This window comes from Salvelinus alpinus, chromosome 27, assembly GCF_045679555.1.
Source record: "Salvelinus alpinus chromosome 27, SLU_Salpinus.1, whole genome shotgun sequence".
Lineage (NCBI taxonomy): Eukaryota > Metazoa > Chordata > Actinopteri > Salmoniformes > Salmonidae > Salvelinus > Salvelinus alpinus.
In genome coordinates this window covers 22421071-22437647 of record NC_092112.1, presented here as the reverse complement: position 1 = coordinate 22437647, position 16577 = coordinate 22421071, and the positions used below count along the sequence as shown (strand labels likewise).

At 42.5% G+C, this 16577-nt stretch overlaps 1 pseudogene; it reads left to right on the top strand.

The window, feature by feature from the left end:
- Positions 1-5768, top strand: part of LOC139555847 (mRNA-capping enzyme-like) — a 143060-nt pseudogene extending 137292 nt beyond the window's left edge.
- The last annotated feature ends 10809 nt before the right edge of the window (positions 5769-16577 follow it).

The window sequence follows — 16577 nt, the reverse complement described above, 5'->3', positions numbered from 1 at the left end:
GTGCACCAGGCCCTCCTGCAGCAAAGCACCCCCACAACATGATGCTGCCACCCCATGCTTCACGGTTGGGATGGTGTTCTTCGGCTTGCAAGCATCCCCCGTGTTCCTCCAAACATAACGATGGTCATTATGGCCAAACAGTTCTATTTTTGTTTCATCAGACCAGAGGACATTTCTCCAAAAAGTACAATCTTTGTCACCATTTGCAGTTGCAAACCATAGTCTGGCTTTTTTATGGTGGTTTTGGAGCAGTGGCTTCATCCTTGCTGAGCGGCCTTTCAGGTTATGTGGATATAGATACTTTTGTACCTGTTTCCTCCAGCCTCTTCACAAGGTCAGTTGCTGTTGTTCTGGGATTGATTTGCACTTTTCGCACCAAAGTGCGTTCATCTCTAGGAGACAGAATGTGTCTTCTTCCTGAGCGGTATGACAGCTGCGTGGTCCCATGGTGTTTATACTTGCGTACTATTGTTTGTACAGATGAACGTGGTACCTTCAGGCGTTTGGAATTTGCTCCCAAGGATTAACCAGACTTGTGGAGGTCTACAATTGTTTTTCTGAGGCCTTGGCTGATTTCTTTTGATTTTTCTATGATAAGCAAAGAGGCACTGAGTTTGAAGGTAGACCTTGAAATACATCCACAGGTACACCTCCAATAGGCTAATTGACATAATTTGAGTCAATCAGAAGCTTATAAAGCCATGACATCATTTTCTGGAATTTTCCAAGCTGTTTAATCTCACTAGGGTATGTGGGACGCTAACGCCACCTCGTCAACAGCCAGTGAAACTGCAGGTCGCCAAATTCAAAACAACAGAAATCCCATAATTAAAATTCCTCAAACATACAAGTAGTTTACACCATTTTAAAGATACACTTGTTGTAAATCCAGCCACAGTGTCCGATTTCAAAAAGGCTTTACGATGAAAACACACCAAACGATTATGTTAGGTCAGAGCCAAGTCACAGAAAAACACAGCCCTTTTTCCAGCCAAAGAGAGGAGTCACAAAAAGCAGAAATAGAGATAAAATGAATCACTAACCTTTGATGATCTTCATCAGATGACACTCATAGGACTTCATGATACACAATACATGTATGTTTTGTTCGGTAAAGTTCATATTTATATCCAAAAATCTCAGTTTACATTGGCGCGTTATGTTCAGTAGTTCCAAAACATCCGGTGATTTTGCAGAGAGCTACATCAATTTACAGAAATACTCATAATAAACATTGCTAAAAGATACAACTGTTATGCATGGAATTTTAGATCCACTTCTCCTTAATGCAACCGCTGTGTCAGATTTCAAAAAAACTTTACGGAAAAAGCACACCATGCAATAATCTGTGTACAGCGCTCAGACACAAAACCAAGCCATACAGATATCCGCCATGTTGTGGAGTCAACAGAAGCCAGAAATAGCATTTCATCAGAATGCACTCCCAGGAATCCCAGTTCCACAATAAATGTTTGATTTGTTCGATAAAGTCCATCATTTATGTCCAAATACCTCCTTTTTGTTCGCGCGTTTAGTACACAATCCAAACTCACGAGGCGCGGGCAAGTTCAGTCGAAAGTTCAGACGAAAAGTCATATTACAGTTCGTAGAAACATGTCAAACGAAGTATAGAATCAATCTTTAGGATGTTTTTATCATAAATCTTCAATAATGTTCCAACCGGAGAATTCCTTTGTCTGTAGAAATGCAATGGAACGCAAGCTAACTCTCACGTGAACGTGCGTGGTCAGCTCATGCCACTCTGGCAGACCTCTGACTCATTCAGCTCCCATTCCCCCCTCCTTCACAGTAGAAGCATCAAACAAGGTTCTAAAGACTGTTGACATCTAGTGGAAGCCTTAGGAAGTGCAATATGACCCCATAGACACTGTATATTCGATAGGCAATGACTTGAAAAACTACAAACCTCAGATTTCCCACTTCCTGGTTGGATTTTTTTATCAGGTTTTTGCCTGCCATATGAGTTATGTTATACTCACAGACATCATTCAAACAGTTTTAGAAACTTCAGAGAGTTTTCTATCCAAATCTACTAATTGTATGCATATTCTAGCTTTTATGGCTGAGTAGTAGGCAGTTTAATTTGGGCACGCTTTTCATCCAAAATTCCGAATGCTACCCCCTACCCTAGTGAAGTTAAAGGCACAGTCAATTTAGTGTATGTAAACTTCTGACCCACTGGAATTGTGATACAGTGAATTATAAGTGAAATAATCTGCCTGTAAACAATTGTTGGAAAAATGACTTGTCTCATGCACAAAGTAGATGTCCTAACCAACTCGCCAATACTATAGTTTGTTAACAAGATATGTGTGGAGTGGTTGAAAAAACGAGTTTTAATGACTCCAACCTAAGTGTATGTAAACTCCTGACTTCAACTGTACTTGGGAGCCAGGTCCACCCACTGGGGAGCCAGCCAGAATGAGTTTTTCCCCACAAAAAGGCTTTATTACATACGGTAATACTCGTCAGCACCCCCCCCCCCCCCCCCCACCACACACACACACACATTCCCGCAGGTGAAGAAGCCGGGTGTGGAGGTCCTGAGCTGGCATGGTTACATGTAGTCTGTGGTTGTGAGGCCAGTTGGACGTACTGCCAAATTCTCTAAAAGTGACGTTGGAGGCAGCTTATGGTAGAAAAATGAACATTAAATTGTCTGGCAACCGCTCTGGTGGACATTCCTGCAAGTCAGCATTCCAATTACAAGCTCCTTTTACAACTTGGCATTGTGTTGTGTGACAAAACTGCACATTTTGAAGTGGCCTTTTATTGTCCCCAGCACAAGGTGCACCTGTTTAATGACCATGCTGTTTAATCAGCTTCTTCATATGCCACACCTGTCAGGTGGATGGATTATCTTGGCAAAGGAAACATTTTCACTAACAGGGATGTAAACAAATTTGTGCACGAAATGTGTGCGCATGGAGAATTTCTGGAATTAATTTCAGCTCATGAAACATGGGACCAACATGTTGCGTTTATATTTTTGTTCAGTGTTGTTGTAAGTAGTCGGCTATTTGGCTCACAGCTGGGTGAGAGTACCTGCCTGCCTGGCCAGCCTTGGAGCAATCTGTATTAATATCTACAGACTCTTTATCTCTCTCTGCAATAAGACAATCACTGGGCCTATTAGATTAATGGCTTAGTTCATCTATATTTCACACATGCCGTCTTACTTTAATGCCAGTTTTTTTGCATTACTCATGGTGTGTGTGTGTGTGTGTGTGTGTGTGTGTGTGTGTGTGTGTGTGTGTGTGTGTGTGTGTGTGTGTGTGTGTGTGTGTGTGTGTGTGTGTGTGTGTGTGTGTGTGTGTGTGTGTGTGTGTGTGTGTGTGTGTGTGTGTGTGTGTGTGTGTGTGTGTGAGATTATTGTGTTTTTATTTTATTGTAGAAATGTCCACTGATTGAATACCATACTCTTTCTTCTACGCTTCAAGGCTTTTTATCTTCTCGGTTTCCCAAATCTATGTTTAATGCTTGAATTCTGCCAACCTTATAGCTGCAAATGTCAAGGGAGTCCAAACATTTAAAAAAAATATGTATTTTTAAGTTACTGAAATTTCTTTAATGGAATTTGAGGAGTTATAGTGTAGTTTAGTTGCTGGAGTACACTTGTGCCCTGAGGTAAGGAAAAGGTTTAGAGATTTTGAGAGTTTATTAGTCACATGCACAGGGTTTCAGATATAAATGCAAGGTACAGCTGCAACAGTGCAGGTCAAAGGGTTTAATACTACCTCCACTATGAAGTGAACATGGCCTGGATTTCTTGTATATTTTTCATGTGACTGCAGAAACAGCCTGCATTAGAGGTGGACCAAGCCCAGGAAGGGTCCATCATCATGTCTGCGCTAACTTCCTGTCTGTGTGTCTCTTCTCTTCCAGCTCTGTGTAACAGCATCCAGCATCCTGTCACAAAAGAAAACCTCTGAGTTTCTGGACCGCTGTGCCCTGGGGGCCCACAGACAGAACCGGAAACACCCCCATGACCCAGACACAGAGCTCATGCCCCGTACTGCTCCAAAGAGACCCAACCGGGCCGCACCACACAGCGGGGGTTCTTATGGTTCTTATTAAAGATCAAATATATAATGGTGAATTTAGATTTTATTTATTTTATATTTCCCTTTTTTTAACGGTCTCCCAACTAATCTATTGATCAACAACAGAGGAATTGGTGTTTTAACTACGGCAACAACTGACTATGTTTTTCCTAGCTGTTTATTTGTATTTGGAATGGCGGTAATCAGATGGGAAACAACCACCTGACCCCTCCTTTCTATCTTTTCTCTCCCAGCAGTGAAGTGAAGGAATGCACTAGCAAATATTTCAAAGGTATTGTTTAGTAGCAAGAGAGAGCTATTCCTCTGAGATATTCTTCTGACACAGTGATACATCGGGTTGACAACATGAATAACCATGACAAGATGTCTCCACAGTATGGGTGTAACAAACACACTCTGCCTCCACATGACGTCACATATCCATATCGTCAGACCCCAGAATAGACTCGGTAACCGCTTGGGAAATGTCATGATGGAAACACGCCTCTCCTTTGTTTTTCTTATTCGTTCTTCTTCTTCAATGTGTGTACAGAATAATAACATTTCAGCACTTGCTTTATTTTAACAGATACCCCAATTAAGGACTGCCCTAGTTCATAACAGACTGGTTTACTCCTGAATTTGTTGTTTGATTGGATCCATTAAAACAATACATCATGTGAAAGGGAAGGTACAGTGGTAAGAAAAAGTATGTGAACCATTTGGAATTTCTGCATAAATTGGTCATCAGATTTGATCTGATCTTCATCTAAGTCACAACAATAGACAAACATAGTGTGCTTAAGCTAATAACACACAAATTATTGTATTTTTCTTGTCTATATTGAATACATAATTTAAACATTAACAGCTATCCAGGAGTCCAATCAATGAGACAAGATTGGAGATGTTGGTTAGAGTTTTTGAGTTTGCTATTCACAAGAAGCATTGCCTGATAGAGCTCAGAAGACCTTAGATTAAGAATTGTTGACTTGCATAAAGCTGGAAAGGGTAACAAAAGTATCTCTAAAAGCCTTGATGTTCTTCAGTCCACAGAAAGACAAATGTATGCCTTCTGGAGTGGTCCAGTCAGAGTCCTGACCTCAACTCGATTGAGATGCTGTGGCATGACCTCAATAGAGCAGTTCACACCAGACATCCCAAGAATATTGCTGAACTGAAACAGTTTTGTAAAGAGGAATGGTCAAAAATTCCTCCTGATCGTTGTGCAGGTCTGATCCACAACTACAGAAATGTTTGGTTGAGGTTATTGCTGCCAAAGGAGGGTCAACCAGTTATTAAATCCAAGGGTTCACATACTTTCCCCACCCCACAGTGTGTTCAATAAAGACATGAAAACGTATAATTATTTGTGTGTTATTAGTTTAAGCAGACTGTGTTTGTCTATTGTTGTGACCTAGATGCAGATCAGATCAAATGTTATGACCAATTTATGCAGAAATCCAGGTATTTCCAAAGGGTTCACATACTTTTTCTTGCCACTGTATTTTCAACCAATGAGCAAAGCATTTTCATTATCACTATTGTCCTGATGTGTGGATGATACTAGATTTTGAAGTTACAATGCAATACCATTTAAGGAATATTCCTTCATGTGTCTGACTGCGTGTGTTTGTATATATATTTTCGGTCTATTTGTCTGCCGTTTTTTGGATGTCTGTCTCTGTGTGCCTTAGGGTCTTACCACTTCTTGCAGCAGGGGAACAGACGGGGGGGGGGGGGGGGGTAGATGAGTTGTACTGCCAAGGCACTTTCCCCTCTGGCAGCACATGAAAGCTGCTCCATCTCCATCAAAGCCACGCTCACCTTTTGTCCTGTATCTGGCTGCCTCGGAGATGCATTGATTCACATGCAGCTGGAGGCCCACACACATACACACATACATACATACACACATACACACACACATACATACAAACATACATAATATTTCAGATGTGGAGGTGTTTGTGTCCTGGAGTATAGACTAGGAGAGAATAGGGAACCGTACTGTTTTTATGATCAGATGTTTGATTCCCCTGAGATGACACTACTCCCAGATGCCCTGGGAGACGTGTGTGTGTGTGTTCCAACTCAAAAACACTGGTAAAAATCAAATCAGCGTGTATGAATACAATCATTTAAATCTCAAAAGGTAGCCCAAATCATGTCTTTGATCAAACGGGAGAGGAGCAAGCAGGTAGTTAATGCTGACAATAACAACCTAATAATGTATCACTTGATACACTCCATCCACGACATGGGTTTAAAATGGTAAATATAATTAGGGGAGTGAGATGCACCCCTCAACCCCTCTTCCCCCTAACGTCACGATCATGCATCTGTCTTTGTAGAATTGATTTAACTGGGCGGTTTGCACTCGCTTGAAGTCAGGCTGGTCTGACCCGATTACCCTCCTGAAATTAGAAATTTAATTGCATGGATCTTTCAATGCCAAACTCTTGAGGCGTGGAGACTCAAATCTATTATTAGTGGATTTTTCTTCCCATAAACCCATCTCAGCGTTGGCCATGTGAAAAATGAGTCAGACTGATTTTGAACATGGTGTACAGCAGGGTTTCCCAAACTCGGTCCGGGGACCCCGCAGGGTGCATGTTTTGGTTTTTACCCTAGCACTACACAGCGGACCGAGTTAGGGAAACCCTGCTGTACACTGCGACATTGTCATCAGAAGGACTGCAGTGTCACGATGACTAGGACAGCCGTTCAGCTGGCACAGCTTGCCAGGCAGGAGGAGTAGCTCATCGTGGGCTTGGCAGTGCCCTTCTGCTCCTGTCACGACATGTCCACCTCGAAGGCTCCAAGATGCCCATGCCATTCCCTGACACTCTGATGCATGTCTGTCTGGACTGCCAGTGCCCAAGTCCGAGCCTGGTTTCCAGTCTCTCTACTATCTTGCCAACTCCTCATGGAATTGTCACGCCTGCATTTACAATGACAATGGAGTAGGCAAGAGCACAAACATCTAGGCCCAGGCTACCAAAGTCCTCCAGAAGAATTTGTATTTTGTATCCCATCTGCCTCCTATACGTTCTCAACTAGCTTCATACAGAAACATATGTATATTGAATCACTCTGATACCTCTTGTTATGTTCATCAACAACAACATAAAAAAAGCCATGGTTCTTACAGACGCAATTAAACCCTAATGAACTTATTTGCATTTTAACGTGATTAGACCAACTGTTCAACTACCAGAACTCACATGGTGCCACCGCTGTCAGTGTCATTTAGTCTGGAGACGAGTCTCAGAAAAACATGGACATGGAACTGAAGACACAGGACAATATGACTGCAAATATTACAGAATGTAATATGTGATGAAAAATTGAGTACTAGCCTCACCTCTCTCCCCTGCTTGCTCATTTTCTATTTGCCCAGAGCTGCCTTGTGGGTGCTTATGTAAATAGCTTTATAGCTATGTGGCCTTTGTAGGTTTCATTAGCATAATGTTATAGCCAATCCATGTTGTGGGTTGAGATGTGGATTTCCAACTGTCCTAATGGGTTTGTAATGGTGGATGATATGGGCCAGTGTGATCACTCTAGTGTGACTACCACTGGAATCTGTTCAGTGGCTCCTGTTGACTTGCCTCCAGTAAGCATGGCAAGAAATGACTAATAGAAGACTGTGTTTATGTGTGCATCTGTATTCAGTTTCAAAAACACTTGCATAAGTTACCTACCATGTGTTGCAATGGCACAAGGCAGATTTTAGGAAGATGTACAATACGTATTACTCAACTTTTATGCATTAGCTCCCCATATTCAATAGCAAAAATGCTATTATTTTACTGTTGTGATAGAGGTGGGGTGTGTTGTGATAGGGGTGGGGTGTGTTGTGATAAGGGTGGGGTGTGTTGTGATAGGGGTGGGGTGTGTTGTGATAGGGGTGTGTTGTGATAGGGGTGGGGTGTGTTGTGATAGGGGTGGGGTGTGTTGTGATAGGGGTGGGGTGTGTTGTGATAGGGGTGGGGTGTGTTGTGATAGGGGTGGGGTGTGTTGTGATAAGGGTGGGGTGTGTTGTGATAGGGGTGGGTGTGTTGTGATAGGGGTGGGGTGTGTTGTGATAGGGGTGGGGTGGGGTGTGTTAAGGGTGGGGTGCTGCATTGAAAACAAGCCTTGCTTGCAGCTCTCTTTTGCATAGTGAGTGGATTTGGTGGGAGTAGTGTTGAGACTGTTTTGTTTCAAAAAGTACTTTCATATTGCGTTTGCTGAAAGACTGATTGATGTATTTGCATAAAAAATAGAGTGGAGAGAAGCAGCAGGTGTCTTCCATAGCTCCATTTCACTCATTCTAAACTGAGCGTTAAGCCTTTCTCTCTGGAAGTGTTTCTTGACGAAAGCGCCAGAAGCTACAGTAGTCACAGTCGCAGGGTTTTTTACATCTATCTTTTTTTCTGTGAAAAACTAGGTGTGATGGTTCAAATGTGAAATATTTATGGGTACACATTAAACAGCTGTTAATGCAGTCGAGAGGGAAATCCAAACTCATTTATGAGCCTTACTCAGAGTGTTGACAGCGTGGTTATACAGACCTTATGGATGGCTATCAAACCGTTTGAGCATCAATGCCCTGGCAAAATCACTCTCAGAGGTGACCTTGGGATAGTTATTGCTCTCTTGTGTGTGTTTCCTCTATGTTTTAAACACTACGACAGCAATGCAGAGGAGAGGTCAAATGGAGAGTAGGGAGCCTCCCGAGTGGGGCAGTGGTCTAAGGCACAGCATTGCAGTGCTAGCTGTGCCAATAGAGATTCTGGGTTCGAGTCCAGGCTCTGTCGCAGGACTGTCCTTGTCCCATCGCGCACTAGCGATTCCTGTGGCAGGCCGGGCGCAGTGCACGCTGACACGGTCACCAGGTGTACGGTGTTTCCTCCAACACATTGGTGCGGCTGGCTTCCGGATTAAGTGGGCATTGTGTCAAGAAGCAGTGCAGCTTGGCTGAGTTGTGTTTCGGAGGACGCACGGCTCTTGGCCTTCGCCTCTCCCGAGTTCGTGGGGGAATTGCAGCGATGAGACAAGACTGTAACTACCAATTGGATACCACGAAATTGGGGAGAAAAAAGGGCAAAAAACATTTAAAAACTATAAATACATTTTTTTTATTAAAAATATATACATGGAGAGTAGGCAAAGTGGTTCACGATAAAAACATGAATTGGATTAGTCCCAACTCTGTTTGCATTGGTCTTACCATTCAACACCACATTTGTGTAGGAGGTCTTTTATATTCAGAGTTAAGCTCAGCTTGGAGCTGACCTTCCGTCATCTCATCATCAACTAGGAGAGTGTTTCCAATCCAACCCAATTCACGTTCAGTCTCAAAATGCCAAATCCTTCTCTGAGCTCTACCTGGGCCAAGGCACACAGCGCCCGGGAGGCGGAAGGCACCATTTCAAATTGACATTGTTGGAGCTCATTGTAGTGGGGTTGCGATGGAACTGCTTCCAGAGCAGGAATAATAAAGGGGATGAGATCTGTAATGGGACTCTGCAGAGATACCTAATCTGTGTGCAAATGTCAAAGACCAGCCAATTTGAAAGAATTCAATTATTTAAAACTTTCTAGCCTGGCACAATAGCATATAGGGCCCAGAAATCAGGTGGATAAATTCACCTGCATGAAGACAACATACACTTATAACAAGGCATCACTGTGTCAATCCAGAAGCTAATACCGATGGATTCAAATTACTTTCTAATCTTTCTAATCTTCTACCACTTTTATTTGTGTCTTGAATTATCAACCTATTACTTGCATCTGTTTAGCAATAATGTACTTTTTTATCAGCTTTTTTTTATTTTCCTGTCCTGTATTGTAGCTTTGAGTTTTAGAAAATCTATTTATTAATATAATGTATCATGAATTAGAGGGCTTGTCTACTGCTCTGTAAGAAGAGAGCTGGTATGAATGAGATGCTACAAAAGCAGAGTAATAGTTATCTTATCCATGTTAAGCATTCTTAGAGATACAGTGGCTTGCGAAAGTATTCACCCCCCTTGGCATTTTTCCTATATTGTTGCCTTATAACCTGGAATTAAAATTGATTTTTGGGGGGTTTGTATCATTTGATTTACACGACATGCCTACCACTTTGAAGAAGCAAAATAATTTTTTTTGTGAGACAAACAATAAATAACACAAAAACAAAAACAACTTGAGCGTGCATAACTATTCACCCCCAAAAGTCAATACTTTGTAGAGCCACCTTATGCAGCAATTACAGCTGCAAGTCTCTTGGGGTATGTCTCTATAAGCTTGGCACATATAGCCACTGTGATTTTTGCCCATTCTTCAAGGCAAAACTGCTCCAGCTCCAACTTTGTCCCTGACCTGTTTGGAGAGCTCCTCGGTCTTTATGGTGCCACTTGCTTGGTAGTGCCCCTTGCTTAGTGGTGTTGCAGACACTGGGGCCTTTCATAACAGGTGTATATATACTGAGATCATGTGACATTTTATTTAACTAATTATGTGACTTCTGGAGGTAATTGGTTGCACCAGATCTTATTTAGGGGCTTAAGAGCAAAGAGTACAAATACATATGCACGCACCACTTTTCCATTTTATTATTTATTTAATTTTTTGAAACAAGTAGGCCATAGTGACCAGACTCATACCCATCTCTTCTTCTCCTCAAGCATAACTCATACAGTACCAATCAAAAGTTTGGACACACCTACTCATTCAACAGTTTTTCATTATTTTACTATTTTCTACATTGTAGAATTATAGTGAAGAAATAAAAACTATGAAATAACACATATGGAATCATGTTGTAACCAAAAAGAGAGTTAAACAAATCAAAATGTATTTTATATTTGAGATTCTTCAATGTAGCCACCCCTTGGCCTTGATGACAGCTTTGCACACTCTTGGCATTCTCTCAACCAGCTTCATGGGGTAGTCACCTGGAATGCATTTCAATTAACAGGTGTGCCTTGTTAAAAGTTCATTTGTGTTTTTACTTTCCTAAATGCATTTGAGCCAAATGGTTGTGTTGTGACAAGGTAGGGGTGGTATACAGAAGATTGCCCTACTTGGTAAAAGACCAAGTCCATATTATGGCAAGAACAGCTCAAATAAGCAAAGAGAAACGACAGTCCATCATTACTTTAAGACATGGTCAGTCAATCTGGAAAATTTCAAGAACTTTGAGTGTTTCTTCAAGTGCAGTCGCAATAACCATCACGCGCTATGATGAAACTGGCTTTCATGAAGACCGCCACAGGAATGGAAGATCCAGAGTTACCTCTGCTGCAGAGGATAAGTTCATTAGAGTTACCAGCCTCGGAAATTGCAGCCCAAATAAATGCTTTACAGAGTTCAAATAAGAGACACATCTCAACAGCAACTGTTCAGAGACTGCATGAATCAGGCCTTCATGGTTGAATTGCTGCAAACAAACCACTACTAAAGGACCCAAATAAGAAGAAGAGACTTGCTTGGGCCAAGAAATACAAGCAATGGACATTAGACCGGTGGAAATCTGTCCTCTGGTCTGATGAGTCCAAATTTGAGATTTTTGTTCCAACCGCTGTGTCTTTGTGAGACGCAGAGTAGGTGAACGCATGATCTCTGCATGTGTGGTTCCCACCATGAAGCATGGGGGAGGAGGTGGGAAGGTGTGGGGGTGCTTTGCTGATGACACTGTCAGTGATTTATTTAGAATTCAAGGCACACTTAACCAGCATGGCTACCACAGCATTCTGCAGCGATACGCCATCCCATCTGGTTTTCACCTAGTGGGACTATCATTTGTTTTTCAACCAGAAAATGACCCAACACACCTCCAGGCTGTATAAGGGCTATTTGACCAAGAAGGAGAGTGATGGAGTGCTGCACAATGTGGCCTCCACAATCACCCAACCTCAAACCAATTGAGATGGTTTGGGATGAGTTGGACCGCAGAGTGAAGGAAAAGCAGCCAACATGTGCTCAGCATATGTGGGAACTCGTTCAAGACTGTTGGAAAAGCATTCCAGGTGAAGCTGGCTGAGAGAATGCCAAGAGTGTGCAAAGCTGTCATCAAGGCAAAGGGTGGCTACTTTGAAGAATCCAAAATCTAAAATATATTTTGATTTGTTTAACACTTTTTTGGTTACAACATGATTCCATATGTGTTATTTCATAGTGTTGATGTCTTCACTATTATTCTGCAATGTAGAAAATACAAAAAATAAATAAAAACCCTTGAATAAGTAGGTGTGTCCAAACTTTTGACTGGTACTGTAGATTTATTGGAATGTGATAGCACACAAAACCTATGACTCACATTTGGCTTTGTGTCTTTTCTTAATGATGTTCAGGAAAAGCTGCCTGTCTCAGACTGATGCTGTTACTGTGACAGATACGGTGTGATAGGGTCAATTTTCTGTCTCCACAGCAGAGACAGCCGACTCTGTACACAAACCTTACTTACACTGTGAGCCAATCCCCATGTCCTCCATGCAAAACAGCAGGTGAAGTACAAATATTCCCACCTTGACATTCTGGGGAATATTACATAAGACATCTATTTTCTCCAGGTTTCAGGTTACTCTGCAGTCTCTGTCACAGGCTTTCCACCTTCGGTGAGTGAAACCTGGTTGTCTGAGGCTCGTTACTCTGTAACCCAATAACACACCCATGGGGTGACGATAGGAGCACTGTCTTAGAAGGTTTGGGGGATGTTTACACTGAGCTCAGCCCTCCCACAGTCAGACACTAGATATCTGTTTTTTCTGTACGATCGTCTGTCCATGGGAGTATCGGCTAAGTGTTACTATAGAGATCCATTTGTCTGAGCCTAGGACCCCTACCTCTCTTCTGTTAGCAGCCATTTCATGTGGCGAGACGTGTTGGTTCATCTGATCCCCAAGGATCACACACTTTGAGACAACACCAAGTTACATTTGTCCAACAATGTTTTTCTTTCCTTTTTTTTCAAAGCTGGTATGGTTTTCAAAGCCTTTTGCAAACTCGACACGAATTTCAAAGACCATGGGCAGAATTAGAACAATATCCAACTTTGAATCAATGCATAAAGGGAATGATTGTCATGTGAAATAAATATTGAACAGGTAATGCCCTCAGTGATCTGTACAGTATACTGTAAGTCTCTGAGATATAAAATGCTGAGGGAGAGAGTGAAGAAACATATGTTTTGAAATTGCAGAGGCAGAGAGAGATGTTGGAAATTGCCCTCTGACTCTGACATATTTGTAATTAGCAAGTATTGAGATTCAAGGCTATGGGGAATTTCCAGTCCTCTTTGAGTGTGGGGGTGTTTGAATTGGAAGGGAGGAGGTTCTTGGGGTGCACAGGACATAAATGGATTTGGAGAGAAAGAGGCATTGTAAAGCCATTGCACTGTGCTTTTGTGTAATTCTGAGCAGAGGCGGTATCAAGCACTGTGGGTCTGAGTTACGGCATTATGCTATAATAAGAAATTGGACCTAAAATGCCCTGCTATATTGTCCCTAGCCACATCAAAGACCACCCTGTGGTGGTGCTGGTTTAATATTTAATGCCATGCACTGATAAATGTCCCCTGGTCATGGGCTATCATGGGAGAGCAGCAACACCTCCCTAAAAAACAAATGATTGGGAAAATGAAAGGAAAATGGGGGTTGGTTTTCTGAGGACTAAGGGAACACAATGCTATCACCTAGGGATTTGAGCTAAAAGAAGATCAGCAAAGGGACAAGAGAATCCAGTCTGAGAATAATGTAAAAGAGTAGTATTCACAATTTGTTTTTCCAGACACCTAATTTCAATGAAAGCATTCAAACCACGTAGAGCATTCAAACCAACCTTGACCTCTACTTCCTGTTTGAAGAACCAATCCTGACCTCTACTTCATGTTTATTATACGCTCTGACGAGTTGTTTCTCTGGGAATGGCGAAGCTCAGGACATCAAACTCTTTTACAATATACGGACCACAAACCTATGGTGACAGGCTGTCATTTCTGCATCCTAAATACCACTATTCATATTGATCAAAGCTGTCTTTTACAGAGCTTTTATGACAGTGTAAACTGCCATTCAGACATTTCCTCAAGATTGCTACAGGGGGCTTTATATGCCGTGTGACATTTACCGTATATGACATTTTTATTTCAATCATAGATTTCTGAGTCTCATCAGTTCTGCACCATCAATCCTGTCACATAGAGCTCATGGGTCTGAGCCTTTATGCTGTACGCTCCTCATGATGAGTAGTCACCGTAGGCAGACAGGTTGCCTCTCACATTAACAACGTTCCAGCATACACCCTTGGTCTGGGATTTCTGAGACAACATAGTAAGTGTAAAATCTGGAAGAGGAATGCTCCTGTCCCTGTCTAGCTGGGACCACTGCTCCTCTCCCATGTCTTCCCAGAATCCCTCTATCATTGTGTGTGATGGAAGAACATCAACACCTCATCGGTATTGATCGTGTTGCCATGACACCAGAGCTGGGTCTAGTTCATGCAGTGGATGTTGATGTTCTTTGGTGGAGGAGCCTTGGTGCTTCAGTCTTCCTCTGATCTACGGCACTGTTAATAAGTGGTCAAAAGTAGTTTACTACATAGGAAATAGAGTGCCATTTGGAACTCAATCACCCTCTCGACCTAAAAGTGAGGATGGGCTCCCTTGAACATTTTGGAAGCATTTCAGATTTCTGACATAAGGTTGTCTTGTTTTCGGCTCTCTTGTTTTCGGCACTTCACTGTGAAAAAGATACAGCTCTTTAATGTGCTTCATCCTTGTGTGGGTCATGTAACCAGTCATTTTAATCCTCTGTGGTTGTCATGCCAACAACATTTCCAAGGCAGTTGGTTGGGTAAGCTCTGTGGAGTGAAGTGGTTGGTGTGTACACAGATACACTACATGACCAAAAGCATGTGGACACCTGCTTGTCGAACATCTCATTCCAAAATCATGAGCATTAATATACCACTTCGTGGCCGAGCCGTTGTTGCTCCTAGACGTTTCCACTTCAAAATAACAGCACTTACAGTTGACCAGGGGAGCTCTAGCAGGGCAGAAATTTGACTAACTGACTTGTTGGAAAGGTGGCATCCTATGACGGTACCACGTTGAAAGTCACTGAGCTCTTCAGTATGAGTCATTCTACTGCCAATGTTTGTCTATGGAGATTGCATGGTGGTGTGCTTGATTCTATACACCTCGCAGCAACAGGTGTGGCTGAAATAGCTGAATTCACTAATTTGAAGGGGTGTCCACATACTTTTGTATATATAGTGTACACAGGAGGTTGGTGGCACATTAATTGGGAAGGACAGGCTCATGGTAATGTCTGGAGCAGAATAGGTGGAATAGTATCAAATACATCAAACCCATGGTTAGATGCCATTCCATTAACTCCATTCCAGCCATTAGATGAGCCGTCCTCCCCTCAGCAGCCTCCACTCGTAATGTACAGTGGGGAGAACAAGTATTTGATACACTGCCGATTTTGCAGGTTTTCCTACTTACAAAGCATGTAGAGGTCTGTCATTTTTATCATAGGTACACTTCAACTGTGAGAGACGGAATCTAAAACAAAAATCCAGAAAATCACATTGTATGATTTTTAAATAATTAATTTGCATTTTATTGCATGACATAAGTATTTGATCACCTACCAACCAGTAAGAATTCCGGCTCTCACAGACCTGTTAGTTTTTCTTTAAGAAGCCCTCCTGTTCTCCACTCATTACCTGTATTAACTGCACCTGTTTGAACTCGTTACCTGTATAAAAGACACCTGTCCACACACTCAATCAAACAGATTCCAACCTCTCCACAATGGCCAAGACCAGAGAGCTGTGTAAGGACATCAGGGATAAAATTGTAGACCTGCACAAGGCTGGGATGGGCTACAGGACAATAGGCAAGCAGCTTGGTGAGAAGGAAACAACTGTTGGCGCAATTATTAGAAAATGGAAGAAGTTCAAGATGACGGTCAATCACCCTCGGTCTGGGGCTCCATGCAAGATTTCACCTCGTGGGGCATCAATGATCATGAGGAAGGTGAGGGATCAGCCCAGAACTACACGGCAGGACCTGGTCAATGACCTGAAGAGAGCTGGGACCACAGTCTCAAAGAAAACCATTAGTAACACACTACGCCGTCATGGATTAAAATCCTGCAGCGCACGCAAGGTCCCCCTGCTTAAGCCAGTGCATGTCCAGGCCCGTCTGAAGTTTGCCAATGACCATCTGGATGATCCAGAGGAGGAATGGGAGAAGGTCATGTGGTCTGATGAGACAAAAATAGAGCTTTTTGGTCTAACTCCACTCGCCGTGTTTGGAGGAAGAAGAAGTATGAGTACAACCCCAAGAACACCATCCCAACCGTGAGGCATGGAGGTGGAAACATCATTCTTTGGGGATGCTTTTCTGCAAAGGGGACAGGACGACTGCACCGTATTGAGGGGAGGATGGATGGGGCCATGTATCGCGAGATCTTGGCCAACAACCTCCTTCCCTCAGTAAGAGCATTGAAGATGGGTCGTGGCTGG